The sequence below is a fragment of the Hyla sarda genome, chromosome 4 (genome assembly GCF_029499605.1).
Source record: "Hyla sarda isolate aHylSar1 chromosome 4, aHylSar1.hap1, whole genome shotgun sequence".
NCBI lineage: Eukaryota > Metazoa > Chordata > Amphibia > Anura > Hylidae > Hyla > Hyla sarda.
Genome location: NC_079192.1, coordinates 278,920,974 through 278,946,878, shown reverse-complemented (window position 1 = coordinate 278,946,878; position 25,905 = coordinate 278,920,974). Strand labels below are relative to the sequence as shown.

The window sequence follows — 25,905 nt, the reverse complement described above, 5'->3', positions numbered from 1 at the left end:
CCCCTGCCTGTCCTGGGGTCCCTGCTCCCGCCGCTTCTCTCCCCCTGGCTATTGGTGCCGCTGCCCCATTGCCGGCACCGATAGCCAGGGGGACAGAAGTGGCGCCGGCAATGGGGCAGTGGGGAGACAGACAGGGGGAGAGAAGGGGCAGTGGCACCCATTGCCAGCACCGCTGCCCCGTTGCCTCCCCATCCCCGGTTGAATAATTACCTGTTGCCGGGTCTGGTCCGCGCTGCTTCAGGCCTCCGGTGTATGTCCCCTGCGTCGTTGCTATGCGCTGCACGGCGCGGTGCAATGACGAGTGACGTCACTCGTCATTGAGTCTCGCAGCGCATAGCAACGACCCAGGGGACGCCACACCGGAGGCCTGAAGCAGCGCGGACCCGACCCCGGCAACAGGTAATTAAACAACCGAGGAGGCAACGGGCAGCGGCGCCGGCAACGGGTGCCGCTGCCCCTTCTCTCCCCGTCTGTCGGCGCCGCTTCTCTCCCCCTGGCTATCTGTTTTATCTTCTAGTAAAGCTGGATGCTAATCAGCATAGCTGTCACTATGTGTGTCATTCATCTTTCACAGACTCCTTAATGTCTGATCAAGTTTTGTCATTCAGGAGTCCGAGAAAGCTTTGACTATTTCAGCATGCTGGGAGTTGTAGTTTAGTAACAACTCAAGCTGCAATGTTTATAAATAACTGTTAGAGCAGTGTTGCCTCCAGCTGTTGTAAGACTACAGCTCCCAGCATGTCCACACATCCTTTATCTGTAGTTTTGAATACACTCAATAGAAATCTCCTATACTGGATACCGTATGCTTTACAGCAGGTATCCAGTATGCTGTAAAATCTAGACTAGTCTGTCTGGCTAAAAGACAGGTAACCCCTAGTGGTGGCTATTTTGAGTTTGAATTTCAGGTGAAAAAGGAGTATATTGTGAAATGTCATATTATATGAATATATGAAAAGTTTTTAACAATGACAGTGCCTCTTTAACCTCTTAAGGACCCAGGGCGTATCCATACGCCCTGGCATTTTCCGGTCTCTGCCTCGCGCCAGTCAGAGATCGGAACCGGATGCCTGCTGAAATGCTTCAGCAGGCATCCAGGGCAAACGCCGAGGGGGGCCATGTAGGCCCCCCATGTCGGCGATTGCCGCAAATCGCAAGGGAAATCGCCCTTGCGATCTGCGGCGATACCGGGCTGATCGGGTCTCTAGGACCCGACCGCCTGGTAATTTTGCATGATCCCGGCTGTCACAGACAACCAGGACCATGCTAAAATATAGGAGCGAGGTGGCAAGCCTGCCACCTCCTCCGATCCCCTGCGATTCTTCGGTTAGTTAACCGACCAATTGCAGGGGGGGGCGGTTACTTCCTCCCGCCCTGCCCGGCCCCTTGAAGTCCGGAGAGGACGGGAGGAAGACCGGAGGCCGCGGCGGGGGAGTGCTGGGGCCCGGCCCCGGTACTTACCTCGTACCTGAAGACCCGGATCCCGGCGATGAAGACGGCGGCGACAGGTGAGTGGATCTTCAGCCGCGGTCGGGACCTTTACAGCAATGCACGTCGCCGTAAAGCGACAGGGTACATTCACATGGGCAGGGGCTTACAGTGAGTATCAGGCTGCAAGTTGGCGATGCAGCAAATTTTGCGCTGCAGCTCAAACTCGCAGCGGGAAACTCGCTGTAACCCCCCCGCCCATGTGACTGTACCCTAAAAACACTACACTACACGAACACAAAATAAAAAGTAAAAACACTACATATACACATACCCCTACACAGCCCCCCTACCCAATAAAAATGAAAAATGTCTGGTACGCCACTGTTTCCAAAATGGAGCCTCCAGCTGTTGCAAAACAACAACTCCCAGTATTGCTGGACAGCAGTTGACTGTCCAAGCATGCTGGGAGTTTTGCAACAGCTGGAGGCACCCCGTTTGGGAATTACTGGCGTAGAATAACCCTATGTCCACCCCTATGCAAATCCCTAATTCAGGCCTCAAATGCACATGGCACTCTCACTTTGGAGCCCTGTCGTATTTCAAGGCAACAGTTTAGGGTCACATATGGGGTATCGCCGTACTCGGGAGAAATTGCCTAACAAATTTTGGGGGTCTTTTTCTCCTTTCATCCCTTATGAAAATGTGAAGTTGGGGTCTACACCAGCATGTTAGTGTAAAAAATAGTTTACACTAACATGCTGGTGTTGCCCTATACTCTTCATTTTGACAAGAGGTAAAAGGGAAAAAAAAAGCCCCCCAAAATTTGTAATGCAATTTCTCCCGACGACGGAGATACCCCATATGTGGGCGCAAAGTGCTCTGGGGGCGCACAGCAAGGCACAGAACGGAGAGTGCGCCATGTACATTTGAGGTGATTTGCACAGGGGTGGCTGATTGTTACAGCGGTTTTGACAAACGCAAAAAAAACAGAACCCCACGTGACCAATTTCGGAAACGACACCCCTCACGGAATGTAATGAGTGGTGCAGTGAGAATTTACACCCCACTGGTGTGACAGATCTTTGGAACAGTGGGCTGTGCAAATTAAAAATTTCATACAGCCCACTGTTCCAAAGATCTGACAGACACCAGTGGGGGGTAAATGCTCACTTTACCCGTTATGTTCCTCAAGAGGTCTAGTTTCCAAATTGGTATGGCATGTGTTTTTTTTTTTTGCTGTTCTGGCCCCATAGGGGCTTCCTAAATGCGACATGCCCCCCGAGCAAAATTTGCTCTCAAAAAGCCAAATATGACTCCTTCTCTTCTGAGCATTGTTGTTCGCCCGTAGTGCACTACAGGCCAACTTATGGGGTACCTTCATACTCAGAAGAGATGGGGTTACAAATTTTGGGGGGTATTTTCTGCTATAAACCCTTGCAAAAATTTGAAATTTGGGGGGAAACACATTTTAGTGAAATTTTATTTTATTTTTTTACATATGCAAAAGTCGTGAAACACATGTGGGGTATTAAAGGCTAACTTAATTCCTTGTTACGTTCCTCAAGGGGTCTTGTTTCCAAAATGGTATGGCATGTGTTTTTTTTTTGCTGTTCTGGCACCATAGGGGCTTCCTAAATGCATCATGCCCCCCAAAAACCATTTCAGAAAAATGTACTCTCCAAAATCCCCTTGTCGCTCTGAGCCCTCTACTGCGCCCGCCGAACACTTTACATAGACATATGAGGTATCTGCTTACTCGAGAGAAATTGGGCTACAGATATAAGTATACATTTCTTCTTTTACCCCTCGTAAAAATTCTAAAATTGGGTCTACAAGAACATGCGAGTGTAAAAAATGAAGATTGTGAATTTTCTCATTCACTTTCCTGCTATTCCTGTGAAACACCTAAAGGGCAATTTTTATAATGGGGTCATTTGTGGGGTATTTCTAAGATGAAGACCCTTCAAATCCACTTCAAACCTGAACTGGTCCCTGAAAAATAGTGAGTTTGGAAATTTTGTGAAAAATTGGAAAATTGCTGCTGAACTTTGAAGCCCTCTGGTGTCTTCCAAAAGTAAAAACTTGTCAATTTTATGATGCAAACAAAGTAGACATATTGTATATGTGAAAAAAATATAAAAATATTTTGAATATCCATTTTCCTTACAAGCAGAGAGCTTCAAAGTTAGAAAAATGCTAAATTTTCAAATTTTTCATAAAATTTTGGAATTTTTCACCAAGAAAGGATGCAAGTTACAAAAAAAAGTTACCACCATGTTAAAGTAGAATATGTCACGAAAAAACAATCTCAGAATCAGAATGATAACTAAAAGCATTCCAGAGTTATTAATGTTTAAAGTGACAGTGGTCAGATGTTCAAAAAATGGCCAGGTCCTAAGGTGTAAAATGGCTGGGTCCTTAAGAGGTTAAATGATTTCAGAACCAAAACCCTAAATTAAATTAGAAATCATAGTTACATAGTTAGTACGGTCGAAAAAAGACATATGTCCATCAAGTTCAACCAGGGAATTAAGGGGTAGGGGTGTGGCGCGATATTGGGGAAGGGATGGGATTTTATATTTCTTCATAAGCATTAATGTTATTTTGTTCCATGAATGTATCTAATCCTGTTTTAAAGCTGTTAATTGTTCCTGCTGTGACCAGTTCCTGAGGTAGACCGTTCCATAAATTCACAGTCCTCAGGGTAAAGAAGGCATGTCGCCCCTTGAGACAACTTTTTCTTCTCCAGACGGAGGGAGTGCCCCCTCGTCCTTTGGGGGGGGTTTAACCTAAGGCTGGGTTCACACTACGTTTTGTCCCATACGGGAGCGCATACGGCAGGAGGGAGCTAAAACCTCGCGCTCCCGTATGTGACCGTATGCGCTCCCGTATGTCATTCACTTCAATGAGCCGACCGGAGTGAAACGTTCGGTCCGGTCGGCTCATTTTTGCGCCGTATGCACTTTTACAACCGGACCTAAAACCGTGGTTGACCACGGTTTTAGGTCCGGTTGTAAAAGCGCATACGGCGCAAAAATGAGCAGACCGGACCGAACGTTTCACTCCGGTCGGCTCATTGAAGTGAATGACATACGGGAGCGCATACGGTCACATACGGGAGCGCGAGGTTTTAGCTCCCTCCTGCCGTATGCGCTCCCGTATGGGACAAAACGTAGTGTGGACCCAGCCTAACACAGTTTTTCTCCATATTTTTTGTATGGGCCATTAATTTACTTATATACGTTTATCATATCCCCCCTTAAACGTCTCTTCTCAAGACTCATCTCTAACTATCATAGCATAAAATTACTTCATGTACTTTTTTCTTTGTGCTCCTGGTTTACTTACCTCAAACTTCATGTAACGTGTACCAAGGACAGATTCTGATAACATTTGGATAAGAAGCCAGCGTGTTACCTCAATTTCCATTTGTGGCTCAGGTTTTTACCTCTCAGATAGAAGATATTCAGCACTTTAGCCATCTGGTTTGATTCAGCAAAGATAACTTCTCTTTCCTATATGTACATTTTGAAAGTTTTTTTTTTTTTTTTTTTGGTAAGTCATTCTACTATTGCATTTTTGTAATATACTCCTAGAATATGTTACATTTTATATACCTTTAAAAAGGGCCTTATGTTGATGGTCTGAAATTCTTTCCTCATGCACAGTTGGTATTGATCAGTTACCCTCATTACTATGCCACAATGTTTCAGTTGGACAATTATTTGGCGGGTCATGTATCATTTTTTATATTTAAGTCAATAATATCAGACAATTCACATATCTCCACATCTCACAGTCTGCATAGACAGAGAGTTTGCTATTCCTTTATCATTGAAATGTCTATGAACTAGATGTAGCCTTTATTCCTTAAAAGGGGTACACAGCTGGAAAACATTTTCAAATCAACTGTGGCGATAAAGTTAAACACTATTTGAAAATCTAAATCTTTCCAATATTTAGCTGCTGTATGCTCCAAAGAAAGTTGCGTAGTTCTTTCCAGTCAGACCACAGTGCTAGCTGCTGATACGTCTGTCCATGTCAGGAACTGTCCAGAGTAGAAGCAAATCCCCAAAGCAAACCTCTCCTGCTCTGGACAGTTCCTGGTACAGACAGGTATCAGCAGAGAGTAGGCTTGTGCAATTCGTTTCGGACGTAATTAGTTTGTGTCCGAATTGTTCATTTTTCGTACATTCGGATTGATCTGTATGTGCGGAATATTTACATCCGAATGAATCCAAATTCGTAACAAAACAAATTGTACATTCCTACGAAATTGTGAAAAACTAACAAAATTAGTTTTCATTTAGAAGCAAGGGAACATTCAATAAAATGTGTGCGTTTTACTTTTCTCTATTTTTTAGGTATTACTACTGCTCCCAGCATGGAACAGACTGTTCCATGCTGGGAGTAGTAGTACCTGTACTAATAGACATGTCGCCCCGGGTTTCAGTCGTGACACCTGATGCGATCGTTCATAATATAGCAGAGATGTGGAGCGGCTCTATACATCGCTCACATCTCTGCACTATACTCCAGTGATGTGAATAGATCACTCACTCATATTTTCTGCCCAGAGTGGGGATTGGCCAGATGGTTGCAGCCAATCACCGCTCTCTGAGGGAAATATGAATGAGTGGGTGGCTGGCCGGAGTATAGAGCAGAGATGCGAGTGCAGGAATAAGCCGCTCCACATCTCTGCAATAGACAGGACGATCGCAGCGGATGTCAGTAGTGATACCGCTGTGATCTGTTCTTACCTTCAGGTACTACTACTCCCAACATTGAGCACACACTGCTCCATGCTGGGAGCTGTAGTACCTGCATTAATAAACCGACAGTGTAAATTCTGACACCTGTTGCGATCCATCTATTTATGCAGGCACTACAGCTCCCAGCATGGAGCAGAGTGTGCTCCATGTTGGAAGTAGTAGGACCTGCAGTTAGGGAAAGATCACAGTGGATGTCACTCCTGACACCCGCCACGATCCTCCGCTCTTCTATAGTCCCCTGCACTGACTTATTTATACACATTCATATTTCCCACAGAGTTGTGATTGGCTGGAACCATCTGGCCAATCACAGCTCTGTGGGAATTATGAATAGGTGTATATACGGCAGTGCAGGGGACCATAGAATCAGCCGTCCGCAACTATATATTACATTATTCAGGAGGATCGCAACGAACTCCGGGCAATCTGTCGATTAGTACAGGTACTACTACTACTCCCATCATGGAACAGGGTGTTCCATGCTGGGAGTAGTAGTAGTACTACCTGAAAAATGTAGAAAAAAAAAATGAAAAAAAGTGAAACACACATTTTTATTATTGTAGGCTCACATAAATTGATCCGTTTAAAAATGTAAAAAAAAATTATAAAAAGATACATTTCGTTAGACAATTTTTTCCTCCTTTACTGAATCCTTTATTTTAGTTTAATGGTACACTACGAAATTTTATAAAAAAAAAAATTAATAACTAAATCTGGCAAAAACTAAAGTAAAACTAACAAGTATAACGAATAGATCCGATATAACGAATTCATCCGAAAGCCTAACAGTTTCTGAATAGAACCAAAATATACGAATGTAACCAAAAACCGAATAAAAAGTAGTACTGTATCACGAATGTTTAACAGAACCGAAAAAATGTTAATCCGAAAAAAAAAATTAAAAACTAAACAAAACTTTTGGTTGTGCACATGACTAGCAGAGAGCACTGTGGTCAGACTAGAAAGAACTACACAGCTTCCTCTGTAGAATACAGCAACTGATAGATGCTGGAAGAAGAGATTTTTTTTTTTAATGTAATTAATTTACAAATCTGTTTAAATTTGACACCAGTTTTGAAAACTTTTTCCCCCAACGGAGTACCCCTTTAAGAGTTTATTCACTTACTGAAACCTGCAAATATTTGATCTTTTAGATTTAAAGCTGTGTTAAATCATTGAAATCTGATGCAAATATGCACAGAATATTGTGTGTATTTATCCTAATAGTTTTATGAATTCACCCACTACATTATGAATTTGCACTCATCTTTATGTCCTCATTCATTATTTACAGATTAAAAATATTTTGGTGAACAGATAAAGCTACAAATCCTAAAATATTGGAATAATCGATCGTAATATATTTCTGCATCACTTATGCTGCACAGACACACAACTAGATGTAAAGTTCATTCCTAAATTAGTTCCATAAATTCACCCACTTCGATATTAATTTGCAGTCATTTTTCTGCTTTCTCTGTGGTCCTTATTTATCATCATGTATAGTTGGAAACAATTTAGGTAAACTGATAAAGCCTTAAGTATTCCATATAATCAATGAAATAGACTAATTGTCTGATCTTATTGTATCTCTGCATCGCCAAGACTGCACAGTCTTTGAACTAGATGTAAAAGGTCATTCCTGAAAAGTTCCATGAATTCATTTGCTTCCTTATAAATTAGCATTGGTCAGTTTTCTTTATGGAATAAAACAAAGTTTCCATGTGTAGCAAATCCGACGCCATTCAAATCATATATACACAAACACACACACACACACACACACACACACACAAAACAACCAAGGCGTATTTAGATTCAAACTATCTTTATTGAAAACACAAATTAAAATAAAAAATTAATTCATTTAAAAATGGTAAAATTATGTAAGAGTGATACTGGTAGGAATCGGACAAAAAGTGAAGGCTTACAAATACCAATAGACAGTAAATAGAGTTACTTCAGGAGATATGGGGGAACAGTGTGCCTAAGAGAAAAAACCCTAATAATGCATCAAAGGTAAGCTGGTAGTATGTATAATACTGATAAGTATAGCAGGCTAAAAGTAATGGAAAGAAAAAAGAAAAAGTAACAGTCATTACCAAGTGGAGAATGTAAATGGTAAGCCTAAACCACCCGACAATTTGCTCCAATGGCTTCTTCTGGAGGATGACAGGAGGAGAGTCTGGAGGAGGAGGACGACGACAACAGAGAGGGGTCTAGAGGAGGACGACGAGAACAGAGAGGGGTCTAGAGGAGGAGGAAAACGACAGAGAGGGGTCTAGAGGAGGACTGAGGAATTATGGGAGTTGTAGTTTTGCAGCAACAGCTGTAGAGCCACTTGAAATGAGGTGATCGGTCGGGGGCCCAGTAGAAGGACCCCACCAAAAAAAAAAAAAAAATGCTGCTTGTTCTAAGATGCACAAGCCTATTTTTGGTCCCAGTCCGGCCCTGCTTAGGCCACAAGAACCCTTTAGTGCCTTTGTCCACAGCACACTGTATGATGTTGTCTTCTACATGCCCTTTCCAAGCCTCTTGTTTTTCAGGCTCTCACACCTTTAAAGGAGAACTCCAGTGGAAATTTATTATTATTTTATTTTTATTTTTTTTATCAACTGGTGCCAGAAAGTTAAAGATTTGTAAATTACTCCTATTAAAAAAAAATCGTAATCCTTCCAGAACTTATTAGCTGCTGAATACTACAGAGGAAATTCTTTTCTTTTTGGAACACAGTGCTCTCTGCCGACATCTCTGTCCATTTTAGGAATTGTCCAGAGCAGGAGAGGTTTGCTATATGGATTTTCTCCTACTCTGGACAGTTCTTAAAATGGACAGAGATGTTAGCAGAGAGCACTGTGCTCGTGATGTCAGCATAGCTCTGTGTTCCAAATAGAAAATAATTTCCTCTAATATTCAGCAGCTAATAAGTACTGGAGGGATAAAAAAAAATTGTAATAGAAGTAATTTACAAATCTTCAAACAAAGAGTGTAATGTCCGGCACTGCTGCTGATATTCTCACGTATTTGGACTAAGGGACGTGTTGGAGTGTTCCCCGAAGTGTTGGTGGTGCTCTGACTATGAGTAGCAAATCACATATCTTGAAGTAAAGAGGAGTAGTAGAAAAAGTCGGCAGACTCACCAATGACTTCTTTTCCAGGGTAGTTTCTTTATTTCATACTCACATATAAAAGATGGATACAAAAGGTGGGAGAGGGATCACAGTGGGGGGTATTCACTGTCTGGCGACAGACTCTGTTTCGCTCGGTGCTCGAGCTTCTTCAGGCCAGAAGAAGCTCGAGCACCGAGCGAAACAGAGTCTGTCGCCAGACAGTGAATACCCCCCACTGTGATCCCTCTCCCACCTTTTGTATCCATCTTTTATATGTGAGTATGAAATAAAGAAACTACCCTGGAAAAGAAGTCATTGGTGAGTCTGCCGACTTTTTCTACTACTCCTCTTTACTTCAAGATATGTAATTTACAAATCTGTTTAACATCTGGCACCAGTTTATTTACAAAAAAAAAAAAAAAAAAACGTTTTCCACCGGAGTACCCCTTTAACCCCTTAAGGACCAAACACATTTTCACCTTAAGATCCAGGCCAATTTTATTTTTACGTTTGTTTTTTTCCTCCTCGCCTTCTAAAATCCATAACTCTATTATATTTCCATCTAAACCCATATAAGGGCTTTTTTGCCTGACCAATTGTACTTTGTAATGAAACCTCTCATTTTACCATAAAATGTACAGCGAACCCCCCCAAAAAATTTTTTTTATGAAAACCACAATTTTGCACATTTTGGAGAGTTTCATTTTCACACTGTACACTTTACGTAAAACAACATGTTCTTTATTCTGTAGGTCAATACGATTAAAATGATACCCATGGCTAGATACTTTTATATTTTTGTACTGCTTTAAAAAAATCTAAAAAACTTTTTGTACAAAATCAGTAATCTAAAATTGCCCTATTTTGACCACCTATAACTTTTTCATTTTTCCGTATATAGGGTGGTGTGAGGGCTATTTTTTTGCGCCGTCATCTGTACTTTTTATTGATACCACATATGCATATATAAAACTTTTGGATAGTTTATTAATTTTTATGGGAATAAAATGTGACAAAAAAGCTGCATTTTTTTAACTTTATTTTTTACGTTTTCGCTGTTCGGGATCATTAACATTATATTTTGATAGTTCGTACATTTATGCACGCGGCAATAAAAATATGTTTATAAAAAATTAGGCTTTTTGGGGGGTAAAATGGGAAAAACTGACAATTTTCATTTTTATTGGGGGAGGGGAGTTTTCACACTTTTTTTTTTTACACTTTTTATGTCCCCATAGGGGACTATCTATAGCAATCATTTGATTGCTAATACTGTTCAGTGCTATGCATTGGATAAAGCACCAATCAGTATGATCGGTGATCTTCTGCTCTGGTCTGCTCAATCTCAGACCAGAGCAGAATACCCAGGGAGACGGCTGGAGCCAGGTGAGGGGACCTCCGGCCGCCATGCTGTATGATCAGATCATCCATTTAAAGTACTGCACTGCCACAGATGCCGTGATCTGTATTGATTACGCTATCTGAGGGGTTAATGGTGGACATCCGTGCGATTGTGGATGTTGGCCATTACGGGCTGCTAGCAGCCGGAACCTGCCGTGCATGACGCGAGCACTGTTCCGATGCTCGCGGTCATACACAGGACATAAATGTACGTCCTGGTGTGCGAAGTACCGCCAAACCAGGACGTACATTTACATCCGTGGTCCTTAAGGGGTTAAGTCACCTCACAGGTTATTCATCTATATAAAGAGAAAAAGGCAGGAAGGAAGAGAAATCATAAAAAAAGGTATCAAGTGCATTTATAGATCCTGAGGGAAGGAACTTATTAACAACAGAAGTCCGATCTGTATATGTATGTGAACACTACAGTATATAGCAGTAAGACCAGTCCAGCATATACTGTATATATTCCTACCGCATAGTTATAAAGGAAATATGTATGTCTGACAAGAAACAGTTCTCCCTGTATATTAGCAAAGAACTGACATAAACTATACATTCCCATAGACTTGCTAACCCACTTGTAGTAATTTGGGAAAGATTTAGTGCAATTTTGATGTGAAAGTCCACGGAATTTGCTGCAGTATCTGGAAGCACATCGGTATCTGAAGCCACCTAAGAGATTCTGTGAGGGTAAGCCCCGCCCCCAATCAGGACATCACCTGAAGCAGTAATTGTATGCACATTAATGTATTCAATTACTAGGAGGCTTTGCCTGTAACATCCGCTGTTAGTAGGTGCCATCTGCTGAAGAGAAAAAAATACAAATTATATTAGAAAGTTTAAAATAACATTTACATAAAAGCCAACATCAATATAACATTGCACATATCAGCTGACATCTCCTTCCTCTTTACTTCTCCATGTCATGCTTTACATTTCATAATTGTTGTAGGTCAATGGTCATGGTAGTTAAAAGTATTGGTGCACTAGCCATAAATTGGAGGGGATCTGGAAAGCTCTCCATAAACCTTGCATAAAGACTACATTCAGCCAGTGGGATCCACTAATCACTTCCCAGAGCCTCTATAGTAGGGGTCTTCGACTATTTGAAGACAGGGTCCGTTTATCCAGGTCTCATCATCTGAAGGTCCAAGCTGAACGCTAAGGCCTGGTTCACCTAATGGCTGCAGGGCTGTAAAAGAAATCGGCACTGCCTATTGTAGGACATTACTACTACATAGGGTAAAAGGAGCAACTGAAATGTGGAGGATGCAAATCTACTGTTTCCTGTATGACCTGAATACCCCATACACTGTCACTGTGCACCCTCATGAACTGTGCACCCTCATGAACTATGCTCCCCCCCCCTCCAATGAACTTTGCCACCACCAGTTGAGTACCACTGCTCTGTAGCAATATATTATCCCCTTAAGGACAGAAGTTATTTTAGCCTTAAGGACTGAGCCATTTTTTGCAAATGTGACCTGTGTCACTTTATGCATTAATAACTCTGGGATGCTTTTATATATCATACTGATTCTGAGATTGTTTTTGGTGACATACTCTATGTTTGTGGTAAATTTTCATCAATACTTGCATCATTTCTTTCCGAAAAATTCCATAATCTCATGAAAAATTGGAAAATTTTGCATTTTTCTAACTTTGAAACTCTGCTTGTAAGGAAAATAGACATTAAAAAAAATGATATATTGATTCACATATACAATATGTCTACTTTATGTTGGCATCATAAAGTTGACATGTTTTTACTTCTTGAAGACATTAGAAGACTTCAAAGTTTAGCAGCAATTTTCAGGACTTTCAAGAAAATTTCAAAATCAAAGTATTAAAAAGTAAATTCAGTAAGTTAGTTAACCCTTTAGGTGTTTCACAGGAATAGCTGTAAAGTAGAGGAGAAAACTCAAAATCTCCATTTTTAAACCCAACATGTTATTGTAGCCCCATTTTTCTCATTTTTACAAATGGTAAAAGAAAAAGCTACACAAAATTTGTAACCCCATTTCTTGTAAGTATGGAAATGCCTCATATGAGGATGTAAAATGCTCTGCTGGCTAACTACAGGTCTCAGAATGGAAGGAGCAAAATTTGGCTGAGGGCATGTGGCATTTAGGAAGCCCCCATGGTGCCAGAACAGTGGAAACTCCCAACATGGCACTCCATTTTGGAAACTACACCCCTCAAGGAATGTAACAAGGGGTACAGTGAGCCTTAACTCCTCACAGGTGTTTCACAACATTTCGTTAAAATTTGAGGTTTAAATGATAAATGTGTTTTGGTTTTTTTTACACTAAATTGCTGGTGTTACCCCAAATTTTGCATTTTTACTAGGGGTAATAGGAGAAAAGTCACTACAAAATGTGTAGCCCCATCTCTCGAGTATGGAAATACCCCATATGAGGATGTAACTTGCTCTGATGGCGAACTACAGGTCTCAGAAGGGAAGGAGTAAATTTTGTCTTTTAGAGAGAATTTTGCTGAAATGGTTTTTGGGGGGCATGTTGCATTTAGTAAGCCCCCATGGTGCCAGAACAGTGGGAACCCCCAACTTGGCACTCCATTTTGGAAACTACACCCCATATTGACTCCATTTTGGGGTGTATCAATTTTTTTTGACACTTCAGGTGTTTGAGGAAAGTCTGTAGAATGCAGCAGTGAAAATAAAATTTCTAATTTGGATGCATATTTTGCACCATTTTTTTTCACTTTCACAAAAATATGAAACTAAACCTGCCAAGGTATTCATCTAGGGGTATAATGAGAATTAGTTTTAGTTTTGTTAGGGGTATAGCAAGGTGGTGAAAATATAAAACTACTACCAAAGTATACAATTAGGGGATGTGATGACTTGCTCTTGCAGCGAGGTGCGGTTAGCAGTATAGTGGTACGGAGACATAGCAAATGACTTTTCCTGATATCCAGATCAAAGCTCCTCATACAGCTTCTCCTGGCTGTGTCAGCTGCCGAAAGACAATCCCCCTCACCTGTTGAGGGAGCCTAGCTTTAAGATCAAGAAAAGCCAGCCTGGATTGTGGGGAATGACCCCCACCCTACACTTAGTCATTCCCAGTAAAGCCTTCCCATGTTGGCCTTCCAGCCACACTACAGACATAGTATCAGGCTGCAGCGTAGCACAGATACTGGAAAAATATTTGGCTTTACTTCACCAAGGCCTTAGTGACACACCGCGTTCATCAATCACCATCCCTTTTACCTTCTCACAGGGTATAATGAGAAGGGTTTTTAGTTTGGTTAGGGGTATAGCAACATGGTGAAAATGAAAAACTACATCGGCCAAAGTATTCATCTAGGGGTGTAATGAGAATTTTTAGTTTTGCTATTTTATTTTTGGAAATAAAATGTAATGGAGAGAAAGGAGAAATTACTGAATTGCTCACTAATAAGTAATGTAATTTCAAGGGTGCACTTAGGGTTATCCAAAGTAATTGTAAAAATAATTAAAAAGGGGACAAATTTAGATATCAATAGATGTTTGATAAATTCTGAAACAGTCTTCAATGCACAGACCAGGCTTGAGGGGACAAGTCTCGCAGTGGTACTTTGTGTCTTTTCTAATGCCACGCTTAGAGCACACCAGACACCATTTCTGTTGCCTATGCCCCGATTCTCTACGGGGAACTACTCCAGGAAAATGTTGCCCTGGTACAATTCTGTTATCAGATCCTGTGGCGCTGCTTCCCTCCCCCTCCTGATCCCCAAACAATAAGGTCTTAATGACATTTTCCTGAAATTGCAGGAATGTACCTGTATTTCCTGCAAATTCATTGTACAGGGCAATTTGGAGGAGGTGCAGTGCCAATTTCTTATACCAGGCCTGGGTTTTGCGAAGGGCAGTGTACGGCTGCAAGACCTGATCAGACAGATCCACTCCTCCCATGAACTTATTATAGTCCTGGATATATACAGGTTTAGGGGCTCTATCTGTGGTACCACGGACTGGAAAGGGGTGGATCTGTCTGGGTGTATGGTGGTAAGTACAAGGACATCACGCTTGTCCCTGCACTTGCCAAGCATCATGATGTCCTTGCACACAGCCCCTTCTTCAATTTTTGCCGTACAAACATTTTAGGCAGATCCCTTTGGTTTCGCCTAATGGTACCTCAGGCATTAGTACCCTTGGCAAGCAGGCATCCTAGTAATGGGATGCTGGTATAAAAATTATCAAAGTAGATGTTATACCCTTTATCTAGCAGGGGGTGAACTAGATCCACACAATTTTTCCTGTGGTTTTTAGTACAGGGGGAAACTGGGGGATCAATTTGAGTCTTTCCCCTCAGACTCAATTTGTGAGTGTAGCCTGTTGAGCTCTCGAATCAAGTTTTACCCCATACCTGGCTCGTTTGTTAGGCAGGTATTTCCTAAAGTGCAACCTTCCCCTTGCAGTGCACAAGAGACTCGTCCACTGCACTCTTTTTCTGGGGTGTAGATTTCAGAAATTTTTTGGGTCAAATAGTTAATAAGGGGCTGAATTTTATATAAACAATCAAAATTTGGATCACTGGGGGGTGGGCAATTTTCATTATTGGCATAGTGTAAAAATTTGAGGACGACTTCAAACCGTGCCCTTGGCATGACAGAACGGTACAATGGAGTATGGTAAATCAAATCCATACTCCAATATGAACGAATTGGGGGCTTTTTAATTATGCCCATGTTTAACAATAGGGCAAAATTATTTTTTTTGCTCTAGTGGATTGGTTGGCGTCTACTCGTAAGGCCTGGCATGATATGCCTATTGATGGGCCGCAATAAATTACTCGCCATACCGGTTTGTTTCCTCCACAATTCTGAAAAGAAGAGCTGAAAAAAATCTGCTTCTTTTAACCCCGTGGTGTCAACATGAATGCCTGCAGTCGCCACAAACTCAAAAGTTAGAAGCCAGAGACCACCAAGTACTGGTACTAGGACCTGGCTCAGTACAATGCCTAGAACGGTGGCAGGGAGGTTCCTCATCAGAATCAGTAGAGGACGAGGAAGAAGAGGGCAAATAAAGCAACTCTTCACCGCTGTCTGAGCCTGAGGAAGATGGGAAGAATATGCCTCATCACTGGTGTATGTGCAACGCCTTGACATATTTGGTTAAGTAGTTAACGTACGAACACTAAAGCTATATTTTTTTTTGTATTTTTATATCTTTTTTTTTTTTACTTTTTACGGATCAAACTACAAATAACAAAACAGTGGCGAACTGTCACCGCTGTCCTGAATCCCTAGAACTAGTATAGGTAGATAAAGCAAACAACTGTAACCGCACGACTGGTACTGTCAAATATTTTATTTATATATATATATATATATATATATATATATATATATATATATATATATATATATATATATATATATATATATTTTTTTTTTTTTTTTATAAACTACTGTCAGTTCACACAGGCTGCAGACTTCAGGCAGGAAGGGACACTGCTGGGCACTGTATCACTGCTGGGCAATGAATGGGCACTGTGGCACTGATGGGTACTATATCACTGCTGGGCACTGTCACTTCTGGGCACTGACACTGTTCTATTCAGTGACCGTGACAATCTTCACTGCAGCCTGTCAGTTCACACAGGCTGCAGACTTGAGACACAGGACACTCAGACTGGGGTTACTGCTGGGCACAGATTGGCACTGATGGGCAGTGATATACTGTCACTTATATGTGACCGTGGCACTAATCTTCACTGCAGCCTGAGAGATAGCCTCAGGGACCAATCACAGCGCTCCCTGCCCGGGACCAATCACAGATGGTCCTGGGATATCAGGCAGAATTGGTCTCCCGTGGGTAACCGCGGGTGTTCTGCCACTTAACCCGTGCGATGCCGTGCATCGCCAGGTCAACTGAATGACGCCAATTGACGGCGGAATGCGTAAGGACCTGCTCAATCCAACGTCAATTGACATGATTCTGTGGGAAGGGGTTAAAGGGAACCTTTAGTCATCAGGGTAGTCCCTGATGGCTTCTGCCAGCTTTGATACAAAAGGACTCCCGTTTTGCCCAAACAAGGAGGGCTCTATCGGAAAAAAGGCATGTGAGGCAAGGAGAAGATGCATGGTCACCAGTGGAGCTGCATGATTTTTTTTTAAGTTTGTTATTGTGTTCACGGGGATGTATAAATGACATGATATGATGACTATAGATACCGTGCAGTAGGTATACGTGCTAACGTGACCTATAGTCACAGTTGTATGATATACAGTAACCAACTATAGATCGCAATACCACATACCTACTGCACTTTTAAGCCCCCTAGAAAATTTGCCTGTTTGCTGACAATACACTTCACTACTATATTGTACTACTATTTCTTCAGCCAAGCTAAAAACTAATGTGTTTCAATAGCAGTTCCACCTGATGATCATGATCATCATCAACTTCTCGAACCCACAACAGTAAAAACAGTAAGTCTTCGAAAAAAATTTCAGTAAACTGTAAGAATGCCAATCTGACTCAAAGTAATCAAAAAAGCTCTCAGACAAGACCCTGCGCATCTCATATTATAATAAACTATATATATATATATATATATATATATATATATATATATATATATATATATATATATATATATATATGCACACACATACATACACAGTGACCCCCCCCGACAGCCCTGACATACTATAATTTCAACCTATGATGGCCTCTCAGAGGCCATCGCATGTTGAAGGCAGCATCAACATACAATGCTTTTGTATTTCGGGGCCATCGCATAAATGGCTATCCGGCAGCGCAGACTGCTTCAGCTGTATAGCCGTATAAGGTGCCCCGTGTGGTCCGGTGATGATCACTTACATGTCCCCGGCGCTCCGGACCGTCCTCTTCGGGATCCCCTGCATCCCGTCGCTCTCCATTGGAGTCATCACGTCGCCACGCACGACGTCCCATCATCCAATAGGAGAGGCATGCGTAGTGACTTGATGTCGGCGATGAGGAACGACAATCCCGGGCAGCAGAGACTGTCTGGAATGGCCAGGACACCACGGGGACGCAGCAACATCGATGGAAAGCGACATCCAGGGAAGCGGTGATGGTCCGTTGCCTTCCTATATTTAACATTGCATGGATCCCTCAACATACGATGGTTTCAAACTATTGTTCATGTGGAATGAAATACCAACGTATGTTGAGGGACCACTGTCTCTTAAAACCAAACTCCTCCTAGCAAAGCAAATCGTAGTCTACCACTGCTTTACCAGCAAAAATGTTTGGATCTACAATGTGGGATTATTAACAGGTTTGACTTCATGTGACTAGCTAATAGCTTTGGACTGCCAATCTATGGGGTATGAGAGGTCAAAAGTTTATACTTAAGAACTTACCATGATTTTGTCAAGATTTCAAGTCTTATGCTTATAGCATGAGTGGAGCAGAGTATGGTAAGGTACTTCAAGATCTTCACATCGTCTTCTATAACCGGTAGAATGAACGTCTCTCATACCTACAAGAGCACAAACAATTTTTTAACAAAATGTTCTGTGACATATCAATCTTTAGAACAATAGTAACCATAATTAGCTTGTAACTACTAGCAACTCTTAAAAAAATCTTAAAGCCATCTTAAAACTAGACTCCTCTTACCAAAGCAAAAACTAACCAAAAATAGCAGTCTTCAACTGATCCACTAGCACAAAAAGGTTTGGATCCACAATGGGGGGATTACGGACCATTATGCCTTCAAGTGACAAGCAGATCGCTTTGTACTGCAATTTTCAGCAAAATCAATACTGATTTTTTTTTGCAGTAAAAGAGTTTGCACACTGTCATCTTGAATCTAAGCTCCTCTTACCAAAGCCAAACTGACCAAAAATAGCAGTCTTCCACTAATCCACCAGCACAAAAAGGTTTGTATCCATAATGGGGGGGATTATGGACCGTTATGCCTTCAAGTGACAAGCAGATAGCTTTGTACTGCCATTTTCAGCAAAATCACTACTGAATTTTTTTTTTGCACTAAAAGAGTTTGCCCACTGTCATCTTAAATCTAAGCTCCTCCTACCAAAACAAAACTAACCAAAAATAGTCTTCCACTAATCCACTAGTACAAAAAGGTTTGGATCCATAATGGGGGGATTATAGACCGTTATGCCTTCAAGTGACAAGTGAATGGATTTCTTAAACTGAAGTATACATACTGCCCATCTTTAACCTAAGCTCCTCCTACCAAAGCAAAGCTGACCAAAAATAGCTGTCTTCCACTGATCCACCAGCACAAAAAGGTTTGGATCCATAATGGGGGGGGATTATGGACCGTTATGCCTTCAAGTGACAAGCAGATAGCTTTGTACTGCCATTTTCAGCAAAATCCCTACAAATTTCTTTGCACTAAAGCGAGTTTGCACACTGTCATCTTAAATCTAAGCTCCTCCTACCAAAGCAAAACTGACCAAAAATAGCAGTCTTCCACTAATCCACCAGCACAAAAAGGTTTGGATCCATAATGGGGGGATTATGGACCGTTATGCCTTCAAGTGACAAGCAGATAGCTTTGTACTGCCATTTTCAGCAAAATCCCTACAAATTTCTTTGCACTAAAGCGAGTTTGCACACTGTCATATTAAATCTAAGATTCTCCTACAAAAGATAAACTGACCAAAAATAGCAGTCTTCCACTAATCCACCAGCACAAAAAGGTTTGGATCCATAATGGGGGGGATTATGGACCGTTATGCCTTCAAGTGACAAGCAGATAGCTTTGTACTGCCATTTTCAGCAAAATCAATACTGAATTTTTTTTTGCACTAAAAGAGTTTGCCCACTGTCATCTTAAATCTAAGATCCTCCTACCAAAACAAAACTAACCAAAAATAGTCTTCCACTAATCCACCAGTACAAAAAGGTTTGGATCCATAATGGGGGGATTATAGACCATTATGCCTTTAAGTGACAAGTGAATGGATTTCTTAAACTGAAGCATACATACTGCCCATCTTTAACCTAAGCTCCTCCTACCAAAGCAAAGCTGACCAAAAATAGCTGTCTTCCACTGATCCACCAGCACAAAAAGGTTTTGGATCCATAATGGGGGAATTATGGACCGTTACGCCTTCAAGTGACAAGCAGATAGCTTTGTACTGCCATTTTCAGCAAAATCCCTACAAATTTCTTTGCACTAAAGCGAGTTTGCACACTGTCATCTTAAATCTAAGCTCCTCCTACCAAAGCAAAACTGACCAAAAATAGCAGTCTTCCACTAATCCACCAGCACAAAAAGGTTTGGATCCATAATGGGGGGATTATGGACCGTTATGCCTTCAAGTGACAAGCAGATAGCTTTGTACTGCCATTTTCAGCAAAATCCCTACAAATTTCTTTGCACTAAAGCGAGTTTGCACACTGTCATATTAAATCTAAGATTCTCCTACAAAAGATAAACTGACCAAAAATAGCAGTCTTCCACTAATCCACCAGCACAAAAAGGTTTGGATCCATAATGGGGGGGATTATGGACCGTTATGCCTTCAAGTGACAAGCAGATAGCTTTGTACTGCCATTTTCAGCAAAATCAATACTGAATTTTTTTTTGCACTAAAAGAGTTTGCCCACTGTCATCTTAAATCTAAGATCCTCCTACCAAAACAAAACTAACCAAAAATAGTCTTCCACTAATCCACCAGTACAAAAAGGTTTGGATCCATAATGGGGGGATTATAGACCATTATGCCTTTAAGTGACAAGTGAATGGATTTCTTAAACTGAAGCATACATACTGCCCATCTTTAACCTAAGCTCCTCCTACCAAAGCAAAGCTGACCAAAAATAGCTGTCTTCCACTGATCCACCAGCACAAAAAGGTTTTGGATCCATAATGGGGGAATTATGGACCGTTACGCCTTCAAGTGACAAGCAGATAGCTTTGTACTGCCATTTTCAGCAAAATCCCTACAAATTTCTTTGCACTAAAGCGAGTTTGCACACTGTCATCTTAAATCTAAGCTCCTCCTACCAAAGCAAAACTGAACAAAAATAGCAGTCTTCCACTAATCCACCAGCACAAAAAAGGTTTGGATCCATAATGGGGGGATTATGGACCGTTATGCCTTCAAGTGACAAGCAGATAGCTTTGTACTGCCATTTTCAGCAAAATCCCTACAAATTTCTTTCCACTAAAGCAAGTTTGCACACTGTCATATTAAATCTAAGATTCTCCTACAAAAGATAAACTGACCAAAAATAGCAGTCTTCCACTAATCCACAAGCACAAGAAGGTTTGGATCCACAATTGGGGGGATTATGGACCGCTATGCCTTCAAGTGAAAAGCAGATAGCTTTGTACTGCCATTTTCAGCAAAAGCACTACTGAATTTTTTTGCACTAAAGCAAGTTAGCACACTGTCATCTTAAATCTAAGCTCCTCCTACCAAAACAAAACTAACCAAAAATAGCAGTCATCCACTGATCCACCAGCACAAAAGGTTTTGGATCCATAATGGGGGAATTATGAACCATTATGCCTTCAAGTGACAAGCAGATAAGCTTTGTACTGCCATTCTGTTTAAGAAGAGAAGAGCCTGACCTACCAAGCGATTTCGGGTAGATGTCATGTCTTAAGCAGATTCAATGGCTGGTAAGGTAGTAAGTTTAAGATTCTTGCCATGGTATACTACAACAGGTAGCCGAATGAACTTGTTAAACCTACAAAAAGAAAAAACAGTTATTGAAGTAAACTGACAATTTTTGGAACCACTGAATTCTTACAAAGTAACGCTAAGGTAAGACACTTTATCTCAACTACATTTTAAAAATAAAAGTAAAACTAGCACAAAAAAATAATAATAATAATAATAATAATAATAATAATAGTCTACCCCTGATCTACCAGCACAAAAATGTTTGGATCCATAATGTGGGATGATATGAACAAATTACAATGTTATGGTTTTTTTTGTGTTAAAGTAACTAGACACCTACTTATTGTATAACCGTGGCGACAGTTTTAATTTATTTATTTATTTATTTTTTTGCACAAAAAAAAAAATCAGTAGTGCACTGTTAGCACTAAGAAATGTGTACAGTATACAGAATATAAATGCAATAATCCTAGAGAAAAAAAAAATATGGAGGCTCTTAGCATACCATTTGGCCAAATAGTACAATCTCACCATGAAAAAGGTAACCTCATTGGGACAGACCCTATAATAGATATCCCTCTCCTGGGCTTTAAAAAATAAATAAAATAAAAACATAAAAAAGAAAAATGCTCAGCAGTTAAGGGCTGATGGCAGTTGTGGTCATTAGACTATGTGGTAGCTGCTCAAGGTATAATAGCAGCTGCGGCCATCTGTTAATCCTCCCCCAGAAATACAGTTTGCTCTAAAACATACGTATAATATGGAACTGCAATTCTACTATACAGGTTCTTAGCATACCATTTGGCCAAATAGTGTGTACCATCCCACCACGGTAAGGTGACCTCCTTGGGATGGACCCTACACTAAAGATATTCCTCTCTTGGGCTTTTTTTGGACCCTACACTAAAAGGATATGCCTCTCTTGGGCTTTTTTTTTGCTTTTTTGGACCCTTCACTAAAGATATGCCTCTCTTGGGCTTTTTTGGACCCTTCACTAAAGATATGCCTCTCTTGGGCTTTTTTTTTTTGCTTTTTTGGACCCTTCACTAAAGCCCTTTCTTGGGCTTTTTTAACTAGACTATGTGGTTATTAGACTATTTTGCTGATGCTCAAGTATAATAGCAGCTTTTTTAAAATATTTTTTGCAAAGGCAGCCAGGGAGGGAGGTCAGAGGACTGGCCAAAAGGCAGCCAGGGAGGGAGGTCAGAGGACTGGCCAAAAGGCAGCCAGGGAGGGAGGTCAGAGGACTGGCCAAAAGGCAGCCAGGGAGGGAGGTCAGAGGACTGGCCAAAAGGCAGCCAGGGAGGGAGGTCAGAGGACTGGCCAAAAGGCAGCCAGGGAGGGAGGTCAGAGGACTGGCCAAAAGGCAGCCAGGGAGGGAGGTCAGAGGACTGGCCAAAAGGCAGCCAGGGAGGGAGGTCAGAGGACTGGCCAAAAGGCAGCCAGGGAGGGAGGTCAGAGGACTGGCCAAAAGGCAGCCAGGGAGGGAGGTCAGAGGACTGGCCAAAAGGCAGCCAGGGAGGGAGGTCAGAGGACTGGCCAAAAGGCAGCCAGGGAGGGAGGTCAGAGGACTGGCCAAAAGGCAGCCAGGGAGGGAGGTCAGAGGACTGGCCAAAAGGCAGCCAGGGAGGGAGGTCAGAGGACTGGCCAAAAGGCAGCCAGGGAGGGAGGTCAGAGGACTGGCCAAAAGGCAGCCAGGGAGGGAGGTCAGAGGACTGGCCAAAAGGCAGCCAGGGAGGGAGGTCAGAGGACTGGCCAAAAGGCAGCCAGGGAGGGAGGTCAGAGGACTGGCCAAAAGGCAGCCAGGGAGGGAGGTCAGAAGACTGGCCAAAAGGCAGCCAGGGAGGGAGGTCAGAAGACTGGCCAAAAGGCAGCCAGGGAGGGAGGTCAGAAGACTGGCCAAAAGGCAGCCAGGGAGGGAGGTCAGAAGACTGGCCAAAAGGCAGCCAGGGAGGGAGGTCAGAAGACTGGCCAAAAGGCAGCCAGGGAGGGAGGTCAGAAGACTGGCCAAAAGGCAGCCAGGGAGGGAGGTCAGAAGACTGGCCAAAAGGCAGCCAGGGAGGGAGGTCAGAAGACTGGCCAAAAGGCAGCCAGGGAGGGAGGTCAGAGGACTGGCCCAAGGCAGCCAGGGAGGGAGGTCAGAGGACTGGCCCAAGGCAGCCAGGGAGGGAGGTCAGAGGACTGGCCCAAGGCAGCCAGGGAGGGAGGTCAGAGGACTGGCCCAAGGCAGCCAGGGAGGGAGGGAGGTCAGAGGACTGGCCCAAGGCAGCCAGGGAGGGAGGGAGGTCAGAGGACTGGCCCAAGGCAGCCAGGGAGGGAGGGAGGTCAGAGGACTGGCCCAAGGCAGCCAGGGAGGGAGGGAGGTCAGAGGACTGGCCCAAGGCAGCCAGGGAGGGAGGGAGGTCAGAGGACTGGCCCAAGGCAGCCAGGGAGGGAGGTCAGAGGACTGGCCCAAGGCAGCCAGGTAGTGCGGCAGACTGGCCCAAGGCAGCCAGGTAGTGCGGCAGACTGGCCCAAGGCAGCCAGGTAGTGCGGCAGACTGGCCCAAGGCAGCCAGGTAGTGCGGCAGACTGGCCCAAGGCAGCCAGGTAGTGCGGCAGACTGGCCCAAGGCAGCCAGGTAGTGCGGCAGACTGGCCCAAGGCAGCCAGGTAGTGCGGCAGACTGGCCCAAGGCAGCCAGGTAGTGCGGCAGACTGGCCCAAGGCAGCCAGGTAGTGCGGCAGACTGGCCCAAGGCAGCCAGGTAGTGCGGCAGACTGGCCCAAGGCAGCCAGGTAGTGCGGCAGACTGGCCCAAGGCAGCCAGGTAGTGCGGCAGACTGGCCCAAGGCAGCCAGGTAGTGCGGCAGACTGGCAAAAGCGGCCAGGTAGTGCGGCAGACTGGCAAAAGCGGCCAGGTAGTGCGGCAGACTGGCAAAAGCGGCGAGGTAGTGCGGCAGACTGGCAAAAGCGGCGAGGTAGTGCGGCAGACTGGCAAAAGCGGCGAGGTAGTGCGGCAGACTGGCAAAAGCGGCGAGGTAGTGCGGCAGACTGGCAAAAATGGCCAGCAAGTGCGGCCACTGCAAAGTCAGGAGACAGTCATTTAATTAAAGCATTAAAAAAATAATTACCCCTTAAATATAACACATTGTGAGAAGGCTAGACATGATTTTAATCACTTACACTTCGGTCCAAGAGCAGGGATCACAATTCCAGCCAGGGAAAATCAGGTACACCTTCTTGAGAAAGCAAACTAATAGAGATTTATAGAAGAAGAAGAATATGACATAGGTCACAAGTCGTAACTTATTTGTCGAATGGCAGCTCCTTCCACATGTCGGTTGTGTTACACAATATAACAGCATACGCAATATAGGAAAGACCTTACCGTCTCATCGCAGCTCCTACCAGTCTGGGCAAATTGTCATCTCACTCTTTCTTGGGTATTCATGTCCAGGGATAGCAGGCGGCATCAAATTTTCTTACTAACAGGAAAAGAATATAAAAAAAATATATTAAAAAAAAAGCCTACCTAGATACTTGTGAGAAAGACACAAAAAGCAGTTAGAAAATGAATTAACTTTTCCATTGTAATTAGAGATGAGCGGAATTACAGTAGTTCAATTTTACACAAATCTCGTAGCTCAGTAGGACTGTATCCACCTTTTCCATCCCATTGGAGAACCTGAAAGCTGAACTAATTTATGCAGGCTAAAGTCAGCAACCGCCGAGCTGCGAGGTTTGTGCCAAATCGAATTACTGTATCTTCACTCATCTTGAATTGTAATAAAATAAAATAAATAGCTGGCTCACCCTCCCTAAAGAGCAGAGGTTACATGCCCAGCACCACCTATTATCATTAAAGGACATTTGTAATTAAACTCCTCAAGCACAGCACAGCACAAAATGGATTTGGAAAAATTTATGAATAAATGAATAGCAAATATCTGTTGTCTTACCCAATAGAACAGTTTCTGGAGAAAGCACGAAGACAGAGGCTATTCGAACAAGCCTATGGCATAGGCCATATAGAGAAGACCTTACCATCTCAACGCAGCTCCTTCCAGTCTGGGCAGATGGTCATCTCACTCTTTCTTGGGTATTCGTGTGCAGGGCTAGCAGGCAGCATCACATTTTCATACTAACAGGAAAAGAATAAAAAAATGAAGAAAAAAAAAGCCTAACTAGATACTTGTGAGAAAAACACAAACGCAGTTAGAAAATGAAGCAACTTTGATATTGTAATAAAAAAAAAATGGCTGGCTCACCCTCCCTTAAGAGCAGAGGTTACATGCCCAGCACCACCTATTATAGTTAAAGGGCTACTCCACTTCCCAGTGTTCGGAACTAGAGATGAGCAAATTTACAGTAAATTCGATTCGTCACGAACTTCTCGGCTCGGCAGTTGATGACTTATCCTGCATAAATTAGTTCAGCTTTCAGGTGCTCCCGTGGGCTGGAAAAGGTGGATACAGTCCTAGGAGACTCTTTCCTAGGACTGTATCCACCTTTTCCAGCCCACGGGAGCACCTGAAAGCTGAACTCATTTATACAGGCTTTGGTGGTCACCATACACCCACCCATAGACTTGCATTGGGGGGG

At 42.7% G+C, this 25,905-nt stretch overlaps 2 long non-coding RNA genes across 2 annotated transcripts in view; one reads left to right on the top strand and one right to left on the bottom strand.

Annotated features, from left to right (window-relative positions):
• Window positions 1-25,379, top strand: part of LOC130367006 (uncharacterized) — a 128,159-nt gene extending 102,780 nt beyond the window's left edge. The window contains exon 4 of the long non-coding RNA XR_008892038.1: window positions 25,270-25,379. This is a non-coding gene — a long non-coding RNA (uncharacterized LOC130367006). The remainder of the gene's footprint in view (window positions 1-25,269) is intronic.
• Window positions 9,763-21,394, bottom strand: LOC130367007 (uncharacterized). The gene is made up of 3 exons (XR_008892039.1): window positions 21,275-21,394; window positions 18,077-18,195; window positions 9,763-11,521 (listed from the first exon to the last, which is right to left on the bottom strand). It is a non-coding gene; the product is annotated as an uncharacterized LOC130367007 (long non-coding RNA).
• Window positions 25,380-25,905: the final 526 nt, after the last annotated feature.